This window comes from Phyllobates terribilis, unplaced genomic scaffold (assembly GCF_046119375.1).
Source record: "Phyllobates terribilis strain yellow unplaced genomic scaffold, ASM4611937v1 Scaffold_3__8_contigs__length_932513732, whole genome shotgun sequence".
NCBI classification, from domain to species: domain Eukaryota; kingdom Metazoa; phylum Chordata; class Amphibia; order Anura; family Dendrobatidae; genus Phyllobates; species Phyllobates terribilis.
In genome coordinates, this window is record NW_027362763.1 from 386500181 (window position 1) to 386520765 (window position 20585).

Here is a 20585-nt window from a genome sequence, read left to right on the forward strand (position 1 = left end):
CACACGGGTGTTCGACGAACCGAACCGAACTCGAACACTACGGGGGTGGCTCAACACTACATGTAACGCCCCTGTCCATGCCTACTCGTCCAAGTGTCTGTGGTGAAATGCACCCTGTCACACACAGAGTTTCTCAAAGAAGCGGTGATGTTGTGTGCGACATGCTGGTGGAGCGCAGGCACACCTTTCTTTGAGAAGTAGTGCCGACTGGGCATCTGGTACTGGGGCACTGCGATGGACATAAGGTCTCGAAAATCCTCTGTGTCCACCAGGCGGAAAGGCAGCATTTCTGTAGCCAACAGCTTGCAGATGGTGAAATTCAACCTCTTAGCTTTCTCATGGCTAGGAGGAAATGGTCTTTTACTTGTCCACATCTGAGGGACCGAGGGCTGGCTATTGTGCTTAGACGGGGTTGATAAGGGTGTCCCCGGCAAACTGCCGGTCTGTGAGGAAGATGCAGGCGGACATGTTAGGTTGCCTTGATCCAAAGGTGGTGCTATCGATGTCGGACAGCGCTCAACACCAGCTGCTGTTACCACCTCCAAAGAAAATGATGACCTGCCAATCACGCTGGCTGTTGCGGGTAAAGAGGTGGCAGGTCTGCGCCCCAAAACAGGTGTGACTGCTGTCCCCCCAGTCACAGAGGATGAAGAGGCCGCGGATGCACAAGATATGGCAGACGGTGGTTGGCCCGGCCGGCTAGGCCGCATTGTAGCACACTGAGCTTCCCACTGCAACTTATGCTTCATGTCCATGTGCCGGTTCATGCATGAGGTACTCAAACTATGTATTTTTTGGCCTCTACTTAGCTTTTGCTGACAAATGTTACAGATAACACGAGTTGGGTCATCTTTATCGATCTGAAAAAATGCCCAGGCTATGCAAGGCTTAGCACCCATGCGACCTGAAGAGCCACCACGACTTGTGGTGAGAGGCAGAGTTGTGTTTGAGGATGCGGTTGTTGACGTGCTTCCAGTACTACGTCTCTGTCCAGGAAGGCGCAACCTGACCTCGTCGTCACTAGCATCTTCCTCCACCTCCTCTGCTGACCTCATCTCTTGGCTGACTGTGGGTTGACAGTAAGTGGGATCTCCAACCTCATCATCATCACCCTGTGTGTTATCACACCCGTCGTCCTCAGAGCCAACCTGTTCCTGCCCTGACAAAAAACTAAAGTTGTCGCTCCAATCAGGTATTTGAGTCTTATTATCATCTTCCTCATTGTCTCCACCAATAGGAGTCACAGTTTGGGAATGAGGGTCTACATTATGGTCAGAACCTTCTGCGTCTGGTCCTGGATCCGACTCATAAAGATTCTGGGCATCAGTGCAGATCATTTCCTCGTCTGGATTCACAGAAGCGCTGGAGTCGACCTCTGATTCCCAGGCTATAGTATGAGTAAACAGCTCTGCAGACTCAACCATCTGTTCTAATTCATACTCAGACGGGCAGCTGGAGATTTCGGAGCTGTGAGGAAGCAAGTGCGATTTGGGTGACACCTTTGAGGACTGGAGTATTTGTGATGTTGAAGTTGATGTGGAGGAGAGCCCACTTAAAGGAGCACTTGATATCCGTTGAAGCACCTGCTGTTTTTGTGCCTCATCTGGAATTTGTAGCGATTGGCGTGGCCGTAAGAAAGGGATCTTATCACATTGTCCGCTAAAAGAAGTAGACATTTTAGTTTGGCTGGAAGATGGTCTTTCTTCTGCAGATGTTACTGTTGCTTTAACACCTACCCCACGGACACAACCTTTTTTCCCCTTCCCAACACGCCTATTCCCCTTTCCACCAGCAGCAGGCCTTTTTCCACTCATTTTGGTGGTTAACTAATTCACAACTCTGGAGTGGTTTGCACAAAAAAACAATGGATGGTAACCGAGCAGAGCTGAGTGGCCAAACTGTGGTATTAGGCCAAAACTATTGGCTGGGTTAGATGCAGAAAAAAATATATTCAGTTTGCAACCTGATGGAGGTCAGTATAGATGGACTAATAGAGAAAGTCCGACACACTGCTACAAGGCCAAATATTTTTTCAGAGGTAGATGCAGAAAAAAATTATATTCAGTTTGCAACCTGATGGAGGTCTGTATAGATGGATTAATAGAACAAGACCCACACACAGCTAGAAGCCCAATATTTTTTCAGAGGTAGATGCAGAAAAAAATATATTCAGTTTGCAACCTGATGGAGGTCAGTATAGATGGACTAATACAACAATTCCCACACACAGCTAGAAGCCCAATATTTTTTCAGAGGTAGATGCAGAAAAAAATATATTCAGTTTGCAACCTGATGGAGGTCAGTATAGATGGACTAATACAACAAGTCCCACACACAGCTAGAAGCCCAAATATTTTTTCAGAGGTACTGTAGATGCAGATACAAATTATTTTTAATTTGCAACCTGATGGAGGTCAGTATAGATGGACTAATACAACAAGTTCCACACACAGTTGGAAGCCCAAATATTTTTTCAGAGGTACTGTAGATGCAGATAAAAATTATTTTTAATTTGCAACCTGATGGAGGTCAGTATAGATGGACTAATACAACAAGTCCCACACACAGCTAGAAGCCCAAATATTTTTTCAGAGGTACTGTAGATGTAGATACAAATTATTTTTAATTTGCAACCTGATGGAGGTCAGTATAGATGGACTAATAGAGAAAGTCCGACACACTGCTAGAAGGCCAAATATTTTTTCAGAGCTAGATGGAGAAAAAAATTATATTCAGTTTGCAACCTGATGGAGGTCAGTATAGATGGATTAATAGAACAAGACCCACACACAGCTAGAAGCCCAAATATTTTTTCAGAGGTAGATGCAGAAAAAAATATATTCAGTTTGCAACCTGATGGATGTCAGTATAGATGGACTAATACAACAAGTCCCACACACAGCTAGAAGCCCAAATATTTTTTCAGAGGTACTGTAGATGCAGATAAAAATTAGTTTTAATTTGCAACCTGATGGAGGTCAGTATAGATGGACTAATAGAATGATGCTATGCCCAAAAGATTTTACTTCACTAGGTGCAGTAAAAAAATTGGTATTCTATACACAGGTGGTATATCTTGCAGCACAGATAGGCTACTCCACTGACTAACACACTCTGCAATAGGCCAAAAAGGATTAGCTTTGCTAGATTCAGCCAAATGCTGTGAAAAAAACTTGCACAGCACTGGCACAGACCTGCCTGGCAAAAACTGATAGGAACTGATGTAACCTAGTCCTGAAAAGGACTCCAATTACAATTAGTCTTTACTCCCACAACCTATCTATTTAAGAGCACAGACCTCCCTGATAAAAGTCGTAGGAAATGCTGTAACCTAGTCCTTAAAAGGACTGCAATCACAACTATTCCCTACTCCCAAGCTATCTGTATATTTGTGCGAAAATTGGCTTGAAATTAACAAGGTATAGCGCACACAGCAACAGCGGTGCCGTCTAACACGCAGCTGCAGCAGTGAGAAAATGGTGGCGACGGGGAAAATGGCTTGGTCTTATAGGGCAAGGACATGTGACATACACTGCCAATGACACATGCCCTTGCTTGTGTGAAAAAAAGCACTTCGCTCCGTGTGTGCGCTGCTGATAGGCTGACAGATTGCACCTCCCCACTGCAAATGCGGGAAAGAGAAAAAAAAATGGAGATCTTCATTGTTCCTGCAGAGATCCATCCCCTGCCCCTCCCCCCACCCTGCTGTACACTCAAACTGCGTATTAACATTAATTTTCATCATTACTGAGAAAAAATCCAGTTATGATTTTGGTGCACGAACAGTTATCGAACATAACCTCGAACAGCCGAATTTTTATCAAATTGTTCGTGTTCGCTGAACGGCTCGAACACCGCCCAAAACAGCTCGAATTTGAGATTGGCGAACAGTTCGAGTAGAACAACGCTCATCTCTATTTGCAACCTGATGGAGGTCAGTATAGATGGACTAATAGAGAAAGTCCCACACACTGCTAGAAGGCCAAATATTTTTTCAGAGCTAGATTCAGACAAAAAAATTATTTTGAATTTGCAACCTGATGGAGGTCAGTATAGATGGACTAATAGAGAAAGTCCCACACACTGCTAGAAGGCCAAATATTTTTTCAGAGCTAGATGCAGATAAAAATTATTTTTAATTTGCAACCTGATGGAGGTCAGTATAGATGGACTAATAGAGAAAGTCCCACACACTGCTAGAAGGCCAAATATTTTTTCAGAGCTAGATGCAGAAAAAAATTATTTTTCATTTGCAACCTGATGGAGGTCAGTATAGATGGACTAATAGAGAAAGTCCCACACACTGCTAGAAGGCCAAATATTTTTTCAGAGCTAGATGCAGATAAAATTATTTTCATTTGCAACCTGATGGAGGTCAGTATAGATGGACTAATATTGAAAGTCCCACACACTGCTAGAAGGCCAAATATTTTTTCAGAGCTAGCTGCAGACAAAAAATTATTTTGAATTTGCAACCTGATGGAGGTCAGTATAGATGGACTAAAAGAGAAAGTCCCACACACTGCTAGAAGGCCAAATATTTTTTCAGAGCTAGATGCAGACAAAAAATTATTTAGAATTTGCAACCTGACGGAGGTCAGTATAGATGGACTCATAGAGAAAGTCCCACACACTGCTAGAAGGCCAAATATTTTTTCAGAGCTAGATGCAGACAAAAAATTATTTTGAATTTGCAACCTGATGGAGGTCAGTATAGATGGACTAATAGAGAAAGTCCCACACACTGCTAGAAGGCCAAATATTTTTTCAGAGCTAGATGCAGACAAAAAATTATTTTGAATTTGAAACCTGATGGAGGTCAGTATAGATGGACTAATAGAGAAAGTCCCACACACTGCTAGAAGGCCAAATATTTTTTCAAAGCTAGATGCAGACAAAAAATTATTTTTCATTTGCAACCTGATGGAGGTCAGTATAGATGGACTAATAGTGAAAGTCCCACTCACTGCTAGAAGGCCAAATATTTTTTCAGAGCTAGATGCAGATAAAAATTATTTTTCATTTGCAACCTGATGGAGGTCAGTATAGATGGACTAATAGAGAAAGTCCCACATACTGCTAGAAGGCCAAATATTTTTTCAGAGCTAGATGCAGATAAAAATGATTTTAATTTGCAACCTGATGGAGGTCAGTGTAGATGGACTAATAGAGAAAGTCCCACACACTGCTAGAAGGCCAAATATTTTTTCAGAGCTAGATGCAGAAAAAAATTATTTTTAATTTGCAACCTGATGGAGGTCAGTATAGATGGACTAATAGAGAAAGTCCCAGACACTGCTAGAAGGCCAAATATTTTTTCAGAGCTAGATGCAGAAAAAAATTATTTTTCATTTGCAACCTGATGGAGATCAGTATAGATGGACTAATAGAGAAAGTCCCACACACTGCTAGAAGGCCAAATATTTTTTCAGAGCTAGATGCAGAAAAAAATTATATTCAATTTGCAACCTGGTGGAGGTCAGTATAGATGGACTAATAGAGAAAGTCCCACACACTGCTAGAAGGCAAAATATTTTTCAGAGCTAGATGCAGATAAAATTATTTTTAATTTGCAACCTGATGGAGGTCAGTAGAGATGGAATAATAGAGAAAGTCCCACACACTGCTAGAAGGCCAAATATTTTTCCAGAGCTAGCCGCAGACAAAAAATTATTTTGAATTTGCAACCTGATGGAGGTCAGTATAGATGGACTAAAAGAGAAAGTCCCACACACTGCTAGAAGGCCAAATATTTTTTCAGAGCTAGATGCAGACAAAAAATTATTTTGAATTTGCAACCTGATGGAGGTCAGTATAGATGGACTAATAGAGAAAGTCCCACACACTGCTAGAAGGCCAAATATTTTTTCAGAGCTAGATGCAGATAAAAATTATTTTTAATTTGCAACCTGATGGAGGTCAGTATAGATGGACTAATAGAGAAAGTCCCACACACTGCTAGAAGGCCAAATATTTTTTCAGAGCTGGATGCAGAAAAAAATTATATTCAATTTGCAACCTGATGGAGGTCAGTATAGATGTACTAATAGAACAAGTCCCACACACTGCTAGAAGGCCAAATATTTTTTCAGAGCTAGATGCAGATAAAAATTATTTTTAATTTGCAACCTGATGCAGGTCAGTATAGAAGGACTAATAGAGAAAGTCCCACACACTGCTAGAAGGCCAAATATTTTTTCAGAGCTAGATGCAGATAAAAATTATTTTTAATTTGCAACCTGATGGAGGTCAGTATAGATGGACTAATAGAGAAAGTCCCACACACTGCTAGAAGGCCAAATATTTTTTCAGAGCTAGATGCAGACAAAAAATTATTTTTCATTTGCAACCTGATGGAGGTCAGTATAGATGGACTAATAGAGAAAGTCCCACACACTGCTAGAAGGCCAAATATTTTTTCAGAGCTAGATGCAGATAAAATTATTTTCATTTGCAACCTGATGGAGGTCAGTATAGATGGACTAATATTGAAAGTCCCACACACTGCTAGAAGGCCAAATATTTTTTCAGAGCTAGCTGCAGACAAAAAATTATTTTGAATTTGCAACCTGATGGAGGTCAGTATAGATGGACTAAAAGAGAAAGTCCCACACACTGCTAGAAGGCCAAATATTTTTTCAGAGCTAGATGCAGACAAAAAATTATTTAGAATTTGCAACCTGACGGAGGTCAGTATAGATGGACTCATAGAGAAAGTCCCACACACTTCTAGAAGGCCAAATATTTTTTCAGAGCTTGATGCAGACAAAAAATTATTTTGAATTTGCAACCTGATGGAGGTCAGTATAGATGGACTAATAGAGAAAGTCCCACACACTGCTAGAAGGCCAAATATTTTTTCAGAGCTAGATGCAGACAAAAAATTATTTTGAATTTGAAACCTGATGGAGGTCAGTATAGATGGACTAATAGAGAAAGTCCCACACACTGCTAGAAGGCCAAATATTTTTTCAAAGCTAGATGCAGACAAAAAATTATTTTTCATTTGCAACCTGATGGAGGTCAGTATAGATGGACTAATAGTGAAAGTCCCACTCACTGCTAGAAGGCCAAATATTTTTTCAGAGCTAGATGCAGATAAAAATTATTTTTCATTTGCAACCTGATGGAGGTCAGTATAGATGGACTGATAGAGAAAGTCCCACACACTGCTAGAAGGCCAAATATTTTTTCAGAGCTAGATGCAGATAAAAATGATTTTTAATTTGCAACCTGATGGAGGTCAGTGTAGATGGACTAATAGAGAAAGTCCCACACACTGCTAGAAGGCCAAATATTTTTCCAGAGCTAGCCGCAGACAAAAAATTATTTTGAATTTGCAACCTGATGGAGGTCAGTATAGTTGGACTAAAAGAGAAAGTCCCACACACTGCTAGAAGGCCAAATATTTTTTCAGAGCTAGATGCAGACAAAAAATTATTTTGAATTTGCAACCTGATGGAGGTCAGTATAGATGGACTAAAAGAGAAAGTCCCACACACTGCTAGAAGGCCAAATATTTTTTCAGAGCTAGATGCAGATAAAATTATTTTCATTTGCAACCTGATGGAGGTCAGTATAGATGGACTAATAGAGAAAGTCCCACACACTGCTAGAAGGCCAAATATTTTTTCAGAGCTAGATGCAGAAAAAAATTATTTTTAATTTGCAACCTGATGGAGGTCAGTATAGATGGACTAATAGAGAAAGTCCCAGACACTGCTAGAAGGCCAAATATTTTTTCAGAGCTAGATGCAGAAAAAAATTATTTTTCATTTGTAACCTGATGGAGATCAGTATAGATGGACTAATAGAGAAAGTCCCACACACTGCTAGAGGGCCAAATATTTTTGCAGAGCTAGATGCAGATAAACTTATTTTTCATTTGCAACCTGATGGAGGTCAGTATAGTTGGACTAATAGAGAAAGTAACACACACTGCTAGAAGGCCAAATATTTTTTCAGAGCTAGCTGCAGACAAAAAAATTATTTTGAATTTGCAACCTGATGGAGGTCAGTATAGATGGACTAAAAGAGAAAGTCCCACACACTGCTAGAAGGCCAAATATTTTTTCAGAGCTAGATGCAGATAAAAATTATTTTTAATTTGCAACCTGATGGAGGTCAGTATAGATGGACTAATAGAGAAAGTCCCACACACTGCTAGAAGGCCAAATATTTTTTCAGAGCTAGATGCAGAAAAAAATTATATTCAATTTGCAACCTGGTGGAGGTCAGTATAGATGGACTAATAGAGAAAGTCCCACACAATGCTAGAAGGCCAAATATTTTTCAGAGCTAGATGCAGATAAAATTATTTTTAATTTGCAACCTGATGGAGGTCAGTAGAGATGGAATAATAGAGAAAGTCCCACACACTGCTAGAAGTCCAAATATTTTTCCAGAGCTAGCCGCAGACAAAAAATTATTTTGAATTTGCAACCTGATGGAGGTCAGTATAGATGGACTAAAAGAGAAAGTCCCACACACTGCTAGAAGGCCAAATATTTTTTCAGAGCTAGATGCAGACAAAAAATTATTTTGAATTTGCAACCTGATGGAGGTCAGTATAGATGGACTAATAGAGAAAGTCCCACACACTGCTAGAAGGCCAAATATTTTTTCAGAGCTAGATGCAGATAAAAATTATTTTTAATTTGCAACCTGATGGAGGTCAGTATAGATGGACTAATAGAGAAAGTCCCACACACTGCTAGAAGGCCAAATATTTTTTCAGAGCTGGATGCAGAAAAAAATTATATTCAATTTGCAACCTGATGGAGGTCAGTATAGATGTACTAATAGAACAAGTCCCACACACTGCTAGAAGGCCAAATATTTTTTCAGAGCTAGATGCAGATAAAAATTATTTTTAATTTGCAACCTGATGCAGGTCAGTATAGGACTAATAGAGAAAGTCCCACACACTGCTAGAAGGCCAAATATTTTTTCAGAGCTAGATGCAGATAAAAATTATTTTTCATTTGCAACCTGATGGAGGTCAGTATAGATGGACTAATAGAGAAAGTCCCACACACTGCTAGAAGGCCAAATATTTTTTCAGAGCTAGATGCAGACAAAAAATTATTTTGAATTTGCAACCTGATGGAGGTCAGTATAGATGGACTAATAGAGAAAGTCCCACACACTGCTAGAAGGCGAAATATTTTTTCAGAGCTAGATGCAGATAAAATTATTTTTCATTTGCAACCTGATGGAGGTCAGTATAGATGGACTAATAGAGAAAGTCCCACACACTGCTAGAAGGCCAAATATTTTTTCAGAGCTAGATGCAGACAAAAAATTATTTTGAATTTGCAATCTGATGGAGGTCAGTATAGATGGACTAATAGAGAAAGTCCCACACACTGCTAGAAGGCCAAATATTTTTTCAGAGCTAGATGCAGATAAAAATTATTTTTCATTTGCAACCTGATGGAGGTCAGTATAGATGGACTAATAGAGAAAGTCCCACACACTGCTAGAAGGCCAAATATTTTTTCAGAGCTAGATGCAGACAAAAAATTATTTTTAATTTGCAACCTGATGGAGGTCAGTATAGATGGACTAATAGAGAAAGTCCCACACACTGCTAGAAGGCCAAATATTTTTTCAGAGCTAGATAGAGATAAAAATTATTTTTAATTTGCAACCTGATGGAGGTCAGTATAGATGGACTAATAGAGAAAGTCCCACACACTGCTAGAAGGCCAAATATTTTTTCAGAGCTAGATGCAGAAAAAAATTATATTCAATTTGCAACATGATGGAGGTCAGTATAGATGGACTAATAGAACAAGTCCCACACACTGCTAGAAGGCCAAATATTTTTTCAGAGCTAGATGCAGATAAAAATTATTTTTAATTTGCAACCTGATGGAGGTCAGTATAGATGGACTAATAGAGAAAGTCCCACACACTGCTAGAAGGCCAAATATTTTTTCAGAGCTGGATGCAGAAAAAAATTATATTCAATTTGCAACCTGATGGAGGTCAGTATAGATGTACTAATAGAACAAGTCCCACACACTGCTAGAAGGCCAAATATTTTTTCAGAGCTAGATGCAGATAAAAATTATTTTTAATTTGCAACCTGATGCAGGTCAGTATAGAAGGACTAATAGAGAAAGTCCCACACACTGCTAGAACGCCAAATATTTTTTCAGAGCTAGATGCAGATAAAAATTATTTTTCATTTGCAACCTGATGGAGGTCAGTATAGATGGACTAATAGAGAAAGTCCCACACACTGCTAGAAGGCCAAATATTTTTTCAGAGCTACATGCAGACAAACAATTATTTTGAATTTGCAACCTGATGGAGGTCAGTATAGATGGACTAATAGAGAAAGTCCCACACACTGCTAGAAGGCGAAATATTTTTTCAGAGCTAGATGCAGATAAAATTATTTTTCATTTGCAACCTCATGGAGGTCAGTATAGATGGACTAATAGAGAAAGTCCCACACACTGCTAGAAGGCCAAATATTTTTTCAGAGCTAGATGCAGACAAAAAATTATTTTGAATTTGCAACCTGATGGAGGTCAGTATAGATGGACTAATAGAGAAAGTCCCACACACTGCTAGAAGGCCAAATATTTTTTCAGAGCTAGATGCAGATAAAAATTATTTTTCATTTGCAACCTGATGGAGGTCAGTATAGATGGACTAATAGAGAAAGTCCCACACACTGCTAGAAGGCCAAATATTTTTTCAGAGCTAGATGCAGACAAAAAATTATTTTTAATTTGCAACCTGATGGAGGTCAGTATAGATGGACTAATAGAGAAAGTCCCACACACTGCTAGAAGGCGAAATATTTTTTAAGAGCTAGATAGAGATAAAAATTATTTTTAATTTGCAACCTGATGGAGGTCAGTATAGATGGACTAATAGAGAAAGTCCCACACACTGCTAGAAAGCCAAATATTTTTTCAGAGCTAGATGTAGAAAAAAATTATATTCAATTTGCAACCTGATGGAGGTCAGTATAGATGGACTAATAGAACAAGTCCCACACACTGCTAGAAGGCCAAATATATTTTCAGAGCTAGATGCAGATAAAAATTATTTTTAATTTGCAACCTGATGGAGGTCAGTATAGATGGACTAATAGAGAAAGTCCCACACATTGCTAGAAGGCCAAATATTTTTTCAGAGCTAGATGCAGATAAAAATTATTTTGAATTTTCAACCTGATGGAGGTCAGTATAGATGGACTAATAGAGTAAGTCCCACACACTGCTAGAAGGCCAAATATTTTTTCAGAGCTAGATGTAGACAAAAAATTATTTTGAATTTGCAACCTGATGGAGGTCAGTATAGATTGACTAATAGAGAAAGTCCCACACACTGCTAGAAGGCCAAATATTTTTTCAGAGCTAGATGCAGATAAAAATTATTTTTAATTTGCAACCTGATGGAGGTCAGCATAGATGGACTAATAGAGAAAGTCCCACACACTGCTAGAATGCCAAATATTTTTTCAGAGCTAGATGCTGAAAAAAATTATATTCAATTTGCAACCTGGTGGAGGTCAGTATAGATGGACTAATAGAGAAAGTCCCACACACTTCTAGAAGGCCAAATATTTTTTCAGAGCTAGATGCAGATAAAATTATTTTTCATTTGCAACCTGATGGAGGTCAGTATAGATGGACTAATAGCGAAAGTCCCACACACTGCTAGAAGGCCAAATATTTTTTCAGAGCTAGCTGCAGACAAAAAGTTATTTTGAATTTGCAACCTGATGGAGGTCAGTATAGATGGGCTAAAAGAGAAAGTCCCACACACTGCTAGAAGGCCAAATATTTTTTCAGAGCTAGATGCAGATAAAAATTATTTTTCATTTGCAACCTGATGGAGGTCAGTATAGATGGACTATTAGAGAAAGTCCCACACACTGCTAGAAGGCCAAATATTTTTTCAGAGCTAGATGCAGAGAAAAATTATTTTTAATTTGCAACCTGATGGAGGTCAGTATAGATGGACTATTAGAGAAAGTCCCACACACTGTTAGAAGGCCAAATATTTTTTCAGAGCTAGATGCAGATAAAATTTATATTCAATTTGCAACCTGATGGAGGTCAGTATAGATGGACTAATAGAACAAGTCCCACACACTGCTAGAAGGCCAAATATTTTTTCAGAGCTAGATGCAGATAAAAATTATTTTTAATTTGCAACCTGATGGAGGTCAGTATAGATGGACTAATAGAGAAAGTCCCACACACTGCTAGAAGGCCAAATATTTTTTCAGAGCTAGATGCAGATAAAAATTATTTTTAATTTGCAACCTGATGGAGGTCAGTATAGATGGACTAATAGAGAAAGTCCCACACACTGCTAGAAGGCCAAATATTTTTTCAGAGCTAGATGCAGATAAAAATTATTTTTCATTTGCAACCTGATGGAGGTCAGTATAGATGGACTAATAGAGAAAGTCCCACACACTGCTAGAAGGGCAAATATATTTTCAGAGCTAGATGCAGACAAAAAATTATTTTGAATTTGCAACTTGATGGAGGTCAGTATAGATGGACTAATAGAGAAAGTCCCACATACTGCTAGAAGGCCAAATATTTTTTCAGAGCTAGATGCAGATAAAAATTATTTTTCATTTGCAACCTGATGGAGGTCAGTATAGATGGACTAATAGAGAAAGTCCCACACACTGCTAGAAGGCCAAATATTTTTTCAGAGCTAGATGCAGACAAAAAATTATTTTGAATTTGCAACCTGATGGAGGTCAGTATAGATGGACTAATAGAGAAAGTCCCACACACTGCTAGAAGGCCAAATATTTTTTCAGAGCTAGATGCAGATAAAATTATTTTTCATTTGCAACTTGATGGAGGTCAGTATAGATGGACTAATAGAGAAAGTCCCACACACTGCTAGAAGGCCAAATATTTTTTCAGTGCTAGCTGCAGACAAAAAATTATTTTGAATTTGCAACCTGATGGAGGTCAGTATAGATGGACTCAAAGAGAAAGTCCCACACACTGCTAGAAGGCCAAATATTTTTTCAGAGCTAGATAAAGATAATAATTATTTTTAATTTGCAACCTGATGGAGGTCAGTATAGATGGACTAATAGAGAAAGTCCCACACACTGCTAGAAGGCCAAATATTTTTTCAGAGCTAGATGCAGATAAAAATTATTTTTAATTTGCAACCTGATGGAGGTCAGTATAGATGGACTAATAGAGAAAGTCCCACACACTGTTAGAAGGCCAAATATTTTTTCAGAGCTAGATGCAGATAAAAATTATATTCAATTTGCAACCTGATGGAGGTCAGTATAGATGGACTAATAGAGAAAGTCCCACACACTGCTAGAAGGGCAAATATATTTTCAGAGCTAGATGCAGACAAAAAATTATTTTGAATTTGCAACTTGATGGAGGTCAGTATAGATGGACTAATAGAGAAAGTCCCACACACTGCTAGAAGGCCAAATATTTTTTCAGAGCTAGATGCAGATAAAATTATTTTTCATTTGCAACCTGATGGAGGTCAGTATAGATGGACTAATAGAGAAAGTCCCACACACTGCTAGAAGGCCAAATATTTTTTCAGAGCTATCTGCAGACAAAAAATTATTTTGAATTTGCAACCTGATGGAGGTCAGTATAGATGGACTAAAAGAGAAAGTCCCACACACTGCTAGAAGGCCAAATATTTTTTCAGAGCTAGATGCAGATAAAAATTATTTTTCATTTGCAACCTGATGGAGGTCAGTATAGATAGACTAATAGAGAAAGTCCCACACACTGCTAGAAGGCCAAATATTTTTTCAGAGCTAGATGCAGAGAAAAATTATTTTTAATTTGCAACCTGATGGAGGTCAGTATAGATGGACTAATAGAGAAAGTCCCACACACTGTTAGAAGGCCAAATATTTTTTCAGAGCTAGATGCAGATAAAAATTATATTCAATTTGCAACCTGATGGAGGTCAGTATAGATGGACTAATAGAACAAGTGCCACACACTGCTAGAAGGCCAAATATTTTTTCAGAGCTAGATGCAGATAAAAATTATTTTTAATTTGCAACCTGATGGAGGTCAGTATAGATGGACTAATAGAGAAAGTCCCACACACTGCTAGAAGGCCAAATATTTTTTCAGAGCTAGATGCAGATAAAAATTATTTTTAATTTGCAACCTGATGGAGGTCAGTATAGATGGACTAATAGAGAAAGTCCCACACACTGCTAGAAGGCCAAATATTTTTTCAGAGCTTGATGCAGATAAAAATTATTTTTCATTTGCAACCTGATGGAGGTCAGTATAGATGGACTAATAGAGAAAGTCCCACACACTGCTAGAAGGGCAAATATATTTTCAGAGCTAGATGCAGACAAAAAATTATTTTGAATTTGCAACTTGATGGAGGTTAGTATAGATGGACTAATAGAGAAAGTCCCACACACTGCTAGAAGGCCAAATATTTTTTCAGAGCTAGATGCAGATAAAAATTATTTTTCATTTGCAACCTGATGGAGGTCAGTATAGATGGACTAATAGAGAAAGTCCCACACACTGCTAGAAGGCCAAATATTTTTTCAGAGCTAGATGCAGAGAAAAATTATTTTTAATTTGCAACCTGATGGAGGTCAGTATAGATGGACTAATAGAGAAAGTCCCACACACTGTTAGAAGGCCAAATATTTTTTCAGAGCTAGATGCAGATAAAAATTATATTCAATTTGCAACCTGATGGAGGTCAGTATAGATGGACTAATAGAACAAGTCCCACACACTGCTAGAAGGCCAAATATTTTTTCAGAGCTAGATGCAGATAAAAATTATTTTTAATTTGCAACCTGATGGAGGTCAGTATAGATGGACTAATAGAGAAAGTCCCACACACTGCTAGAAGGCCAAATATTTTTTCAGAGCTAGATGCAGATAAAAATTATTTTTAATTTGCAACCTGATGGAGGTCAGTATAGATGGACTAATAGAGAAAGTCCCACACACTGCTAGAAGGCCAAATATTTTTTCAGAGCTTGATGCAGATAAAAATTATTTTTCATTTGCAACCTGATGGATGTCAGTATAGATGGACTAATAGAGAAAGTCCCACACACTGCTAGAAGGGCAAATATATTTTCAGAGCTAGATGCAGACAAAAAATTATTTTGAATTTGCAACTTGATGGAGGTCAGTATAGATGGACTAATAGAGAAAGTCCCACACACTGCTAGAAGGCCAAATATTTTTTCAGAGCTAGATGCAGAGAAAAATTATTTTTAATTTGCAACCTGATGGAGGTCAGTATAGATGGACTAATAGTGAAAGTCCCACACACTGCTAGAAGGCCAAATATTTTTTCAGAGCTAGATGCAGACAAAAAATTATTTTGAATTTGCAACCTGATGGAGGTCAGTATAGATGGACTAATAGAGAAAGTCCCACACACTGCTAGAAGGCCAAATATTTTTTCAGAGCTAGATGCAGATAAAAATTATTTTTAATTTGCAACCTGATGGAGGTCAGTATAGATGGACTAATAGAGAAAATCTCACACACTGCTAGAAGGCCAAATATTTTTTCAGAGCTAGATGCAGAAAAAAATTATATTCAATTTGCAACCTGGTGGAGGTCAGTATAGATGGACTAATAGAGAAAGTCCCACACACTGCTAGAAGGCCAAATATTTTTTCAGAGCTAGATGCAGATAAAATTATTTTTCATTTGCAACCTGATGGAGGTCAGTATAGATGGACTAATAGAGAAAGTCCCACACACTGCTAGAAGGCCAAATATTTTTTCAGAGCTAGCTGCAGACAAAAAATTATTTTGAATTTGCAACCTGATAGATGTCAGTATAGATGGTCTAAAAGAGAAAGTCCCACACACTGCTAGAAGGCCAAATATTTTTTCAGAGCTAGATGCAGACAAAAATTATTTTTCATTTGCAACCTGATGGAGGTCAGTATAGATGGACTAATAGAGAAAGTCCCACACACTGCTAGAAGGCCAAATATTTTTTCAGAGCTAGATGCAGATAAAAATTATTTTTAATTTGCAACCTGATGGAGGTCAGTATAGATGGACTAATAGAGTAAGTCCCACACACTGCTAGAAGGCCAAATATTTTTTCAGAGCTAGATGCAGATAAAAAAATTATATTCAATTTGCAACCTGATGGAGGTCAGTATAGATGGACTAATAGAACAAGTCCCACACATTCCTAGAAGGCCAAATATTTTTTCAGAGCTAGATGCAGATAAAAATTATTTTTAATTTGCAACCTGATGGAGGTCAGTATAGATGGACTAATAGAGAAAGTCCCACACACTGCTAGAAGGCCAAATATTTTTTCAGAGCTAGATGCAGATAAAAATTATTTTTCATTTGCAACCTGATGGAGGTCAGTATAGATGGACTAATAGAGAAAGTCCCACACACTGCTAGAAGGGCAAATATATTTTCAGAGCTAGATGCAGACAAAAAATTATTTTGAATTTGCAACTTGATGGAGGTCAGTATAGATGGGCTAATAGAGAAAGTCCCACATACTGCTAGAAGGCCAAATATTTTTTCAGAGCTACATGCAGATAAAAATTATTTTTCATTTGCAACCTGATGGAGGTCAGTATAGATGGACTAATAGAGAAAGTCCCACACACTGCTAGAAGGCCAAATATTTTTTCAGAGCTAGATGCAGACAAAAAATTATTTTGAATTTGCAACCTGATGGAGGTCAGTATAGATGGACTAATAGAGAAAGTCCCACACACTGCTAGAAGGCCAAATATTTTTTCAGAGCTAGATGCAGATAAAATTATTTTTCATTTGCAACTTGATGGAGGTCAGTATAGATGGACTAATAGAGAAAGTCCAACACACTGCTAGAAGGCCAAATATTTTTTCAGAGCTAGCTGCAGACAAAAAATTATTTTGAATTTGCAACCTGATGGAGGTCAGTATAGATGGACTCAAAGAGAAAGTCCCACACACTGCTAGAAGGCCAAATATTTTTTCAGAGCTAGATAAAGATAAAAATTATTTTTAATTTGCAACCTGATGGAGGTCAGTATAGATGGACTAATAGAGAAAGTCCCACACACTGCTAGAAGGCCAAATATTTTTTCAGAGCTAGATGCAGATAAAAATTATTTTTAATTTGCAACCTGATGGAGGTCAGTATAGATGGACTAATAGAGAAAGTCCTACACACTGTTAAAAGGCCAAATATTTTTTCAGAGCTAGATGCAGATAAAAATTATATTCAATTTGCAACCTGATGGAGGTCAGTATAGATGGACTAATAGAACAAGTCCCACACACTGCTAGAAGGCCAAATATTTTTTCAGAGCTAGATGCAGATAAAAATTATTTTTAATTTGCAACCTGATGGAGGTCAGTATAGATGGACTAATAGAGAAAGTCCCACACACTGCTAGAAGGCCAAATATTTTTTCAGAGCTAGATGCAGATAAAAAATATTTTTAATTTGCAACCTGATGGAGGTCAGTATAGATGGACTAATAGAGAAAGTCCCACACACTGCTAGAAGGCCAAATATTTTTTCAGAGCTAGATGCAGTTAAAAATTATTTTTCATTTGCAACCTGATGGAGGTCAGTATAGATGGACTAATAGAGAAAGTCCCACACACTGCTAGAAGGGCAAATATATTTTCAGAGCTAGATGCAGACAAAAAATTATTTTGAATTTGCAACTTGATGGAGGTCAGTATAGATGGACTAATAGAGAAAGTCCCACACACTGCTAGAAGGCCTAATATTTTTTCAGAGCTAGATGCAGATAAAAATTATTTTTCATTTGCAACCTGATGGAGGTCAGTATAGATGGACTAATAGAGAAAGTCCCACACACTGCTAGAAGGCCAAATATTTTTTCAGAGCTAGATGCAGATAAAAATTATTTTTCATTTGCAACCTGATGGAGGTCAGCATAGATGGACTAATAGAGAAAGTCCCACACACTGCTAGAATGCCAAATATTTTTTCAGAGCTAGATGCAGAAAAAAATTATATTCAATTTGCAACCTGGTGGAGGTCAGTATGGATGGACTAATAGAGAAAGTCCCACACACTGCTAGAAGGTCAAATATTTTTTCAGAGCTAGATGCAGATAAAATTATTTTTCATTTGCAACCTGATGGAGGTCAGTATAGATGGACTAATAGAGAAAGTCCCACACACTGCTAGAAGGCCAAACATTTTTTCAGAGCTAGATGCAGATAAAAATTATTTTTCATTTGCAACCTGATGGAGGTCAGTATAGATGTACTAATAGAGAAAGTCCCACACACTGCTAGAAGGCCAAATATTTTTTCAGAGCTAGATGCAGACAAAAAATTATTTTGAATTTGCAACCTGATGGAGGTCAGTATAGATGGACTAAAAGAGAAAGTCCCACACACTGCTAGAAGGCCAAATATTTTTTCAGAGCTAGATGCAGATAAAAATTATTTTTCATTTGCAACCTGATGGAGGTCAGTATAGATGGACTAATAGAGAAAGTCCCACACACTGTTAGAAGGCCAAATATTTTTTCAGAGCTAGATGCAGATAAAAATTATATTCAATTTGCAACCTGATGGAGGTCAGTATAGATGGACTAATAGAGAAAGTCCCACACACTGCTAGAAGGGCAAATATATTTTCAGAGCTAGATGCAGACAAAAAATTATTTTGAATTTGCAACTTGATGGAGGTCAGTATAGATGGACTAATAGAGAAAGTTCCACACACTGCTAGAAGGCCAAATATTTTTTCAGAGCTAGATGCAGATAAAATTATTTTTCATTTGCAACCTGATGGAGGTCAGTATAGATGGACTAATAGAGAAAGTCCCACACACTGCTAGAAGGCCAAATATTTTTTCAGAGCTATCTGCAGACAAAAAATTATTTTGAATTTGCAACCTGATGGAGGTCAGTATAGATGGACTAAAAGAGAAAGTCCCACACACTGCTAGAAGGCCAAATATTTTTTCAGAGCTAGATGCAGATAAAAATTATTTTTCATTTGCAACCTGATGGAGGTCAGTATAGATGGACTAATAGAGAAAGTCCCACACACTGCTAGAAGGCCAAATATTTTTTCAGAGCTAGATGCAGAGAAAAATTATTTTTAATTTGCAACCTGATGGAGGTCAGTATAGATGGACTAATAGAGAAAGTCCCACACACTGTTAGAAGGCCAAATATTTTTTCAGAGCTAGATGCAGATAAAAATTATATTCAATTTGCAACCTGATGGAGGTCAGTATAGATGGACTAATAGAACAAGTCCCACACACTGCTAGAAGGCCAAATATTTTTTCAGAGCTAGATGCAGATAAAAATTATTTTTAATTTGCAACCTGATGGAGGTCAGTATAGATGGACTAATAGAGAAAGTCCCACACACTGCTAGAAGGCCAAATATTTTTTCAGAGCTAGATGCAGATAAAAATTATTTTTAATTTGCAACCTGATGGAGGTCAGTATAGATGGACTAATAGAGAAAGTCCCACACACTGCTAGAAGGCCAAATATTTTTTCAGAGCTTGATGCAGATAAAAATTATTTTTCATTTGCAACCTGATGGAGGTCAGTATAGATGGACTAATAGAGAAAGTCCCACACACTGCTAGAAGGGCAAATATATTTTCAGAGCTAGATGCAGACAAAAAATTATTTTGAATTTGCAACTTGATGGAGGTTAGTATAGATGGACTAATAGAGAAAGTCCCACACACTGCTAGAAGGCCAAATATTTTTTCAGAGCTAGATGCAGATAAAAATTATTTTTCATTTGCAACCTGATGGAGGTCAGTATAGATGGACTAATAGAGAAAGTCCCACACACTGCTAGAAGGCCAAATATTTTTTCAGAGCTAGATGCAGAGAAAAATTATTTTTAATTTGCAACCTGATGGAGGTCAGTATAGATGGACTAATAGAGAAAGTCCCACACACTGTTAGAAGGCCAAATATTTTTTCAGAGCTAGATGCAGATAAAAATTATATTCAATTTGCAACCTGATGGAGGTCAGTATAGATGGACTAATAGAACAAGTCCCACACACTGCTAGAAGGCCAAATATTTTTTCAGAGCTAGATGCAGATAAAAATTATTTTTAATTTGCAACCTGATGGAGGTCAGTATAGATGGACTAATAGAGAAAGTCCCACACACTGCTAGAAGGCCAAATATTTTTTCAGAGCTAGATGCAGATAAAAATTATTTTTAATTTGCAACCTGATGGAGGTCAGTATAGATGGACTAATAGAGAAAGTCCCACACACTGCTAGAAGGCCAAATATTTTTTCAGAGCTTGATGCAGATAAAAATTATTTTTCATTTGCAACCTGATGGATGTCAGTATAGATGGACTAATAGAGAAAGTCCCACACACTGCAAGAAGGGCAAATATATTTTCAGAGCTAGATGCAGACAAAAAATTATTTTGAATTTGCAACTTGATGGAGGTCAGTATAGATGGACTAATAGAGAAAGTCCCACACACTGCTAGAAGGCCAAATATTTTTTCAGAGCTAGATGCAGAGAAAAATTATTTTTAATTTGCAACCTGATGGAGGTCAGTATAGATGGAC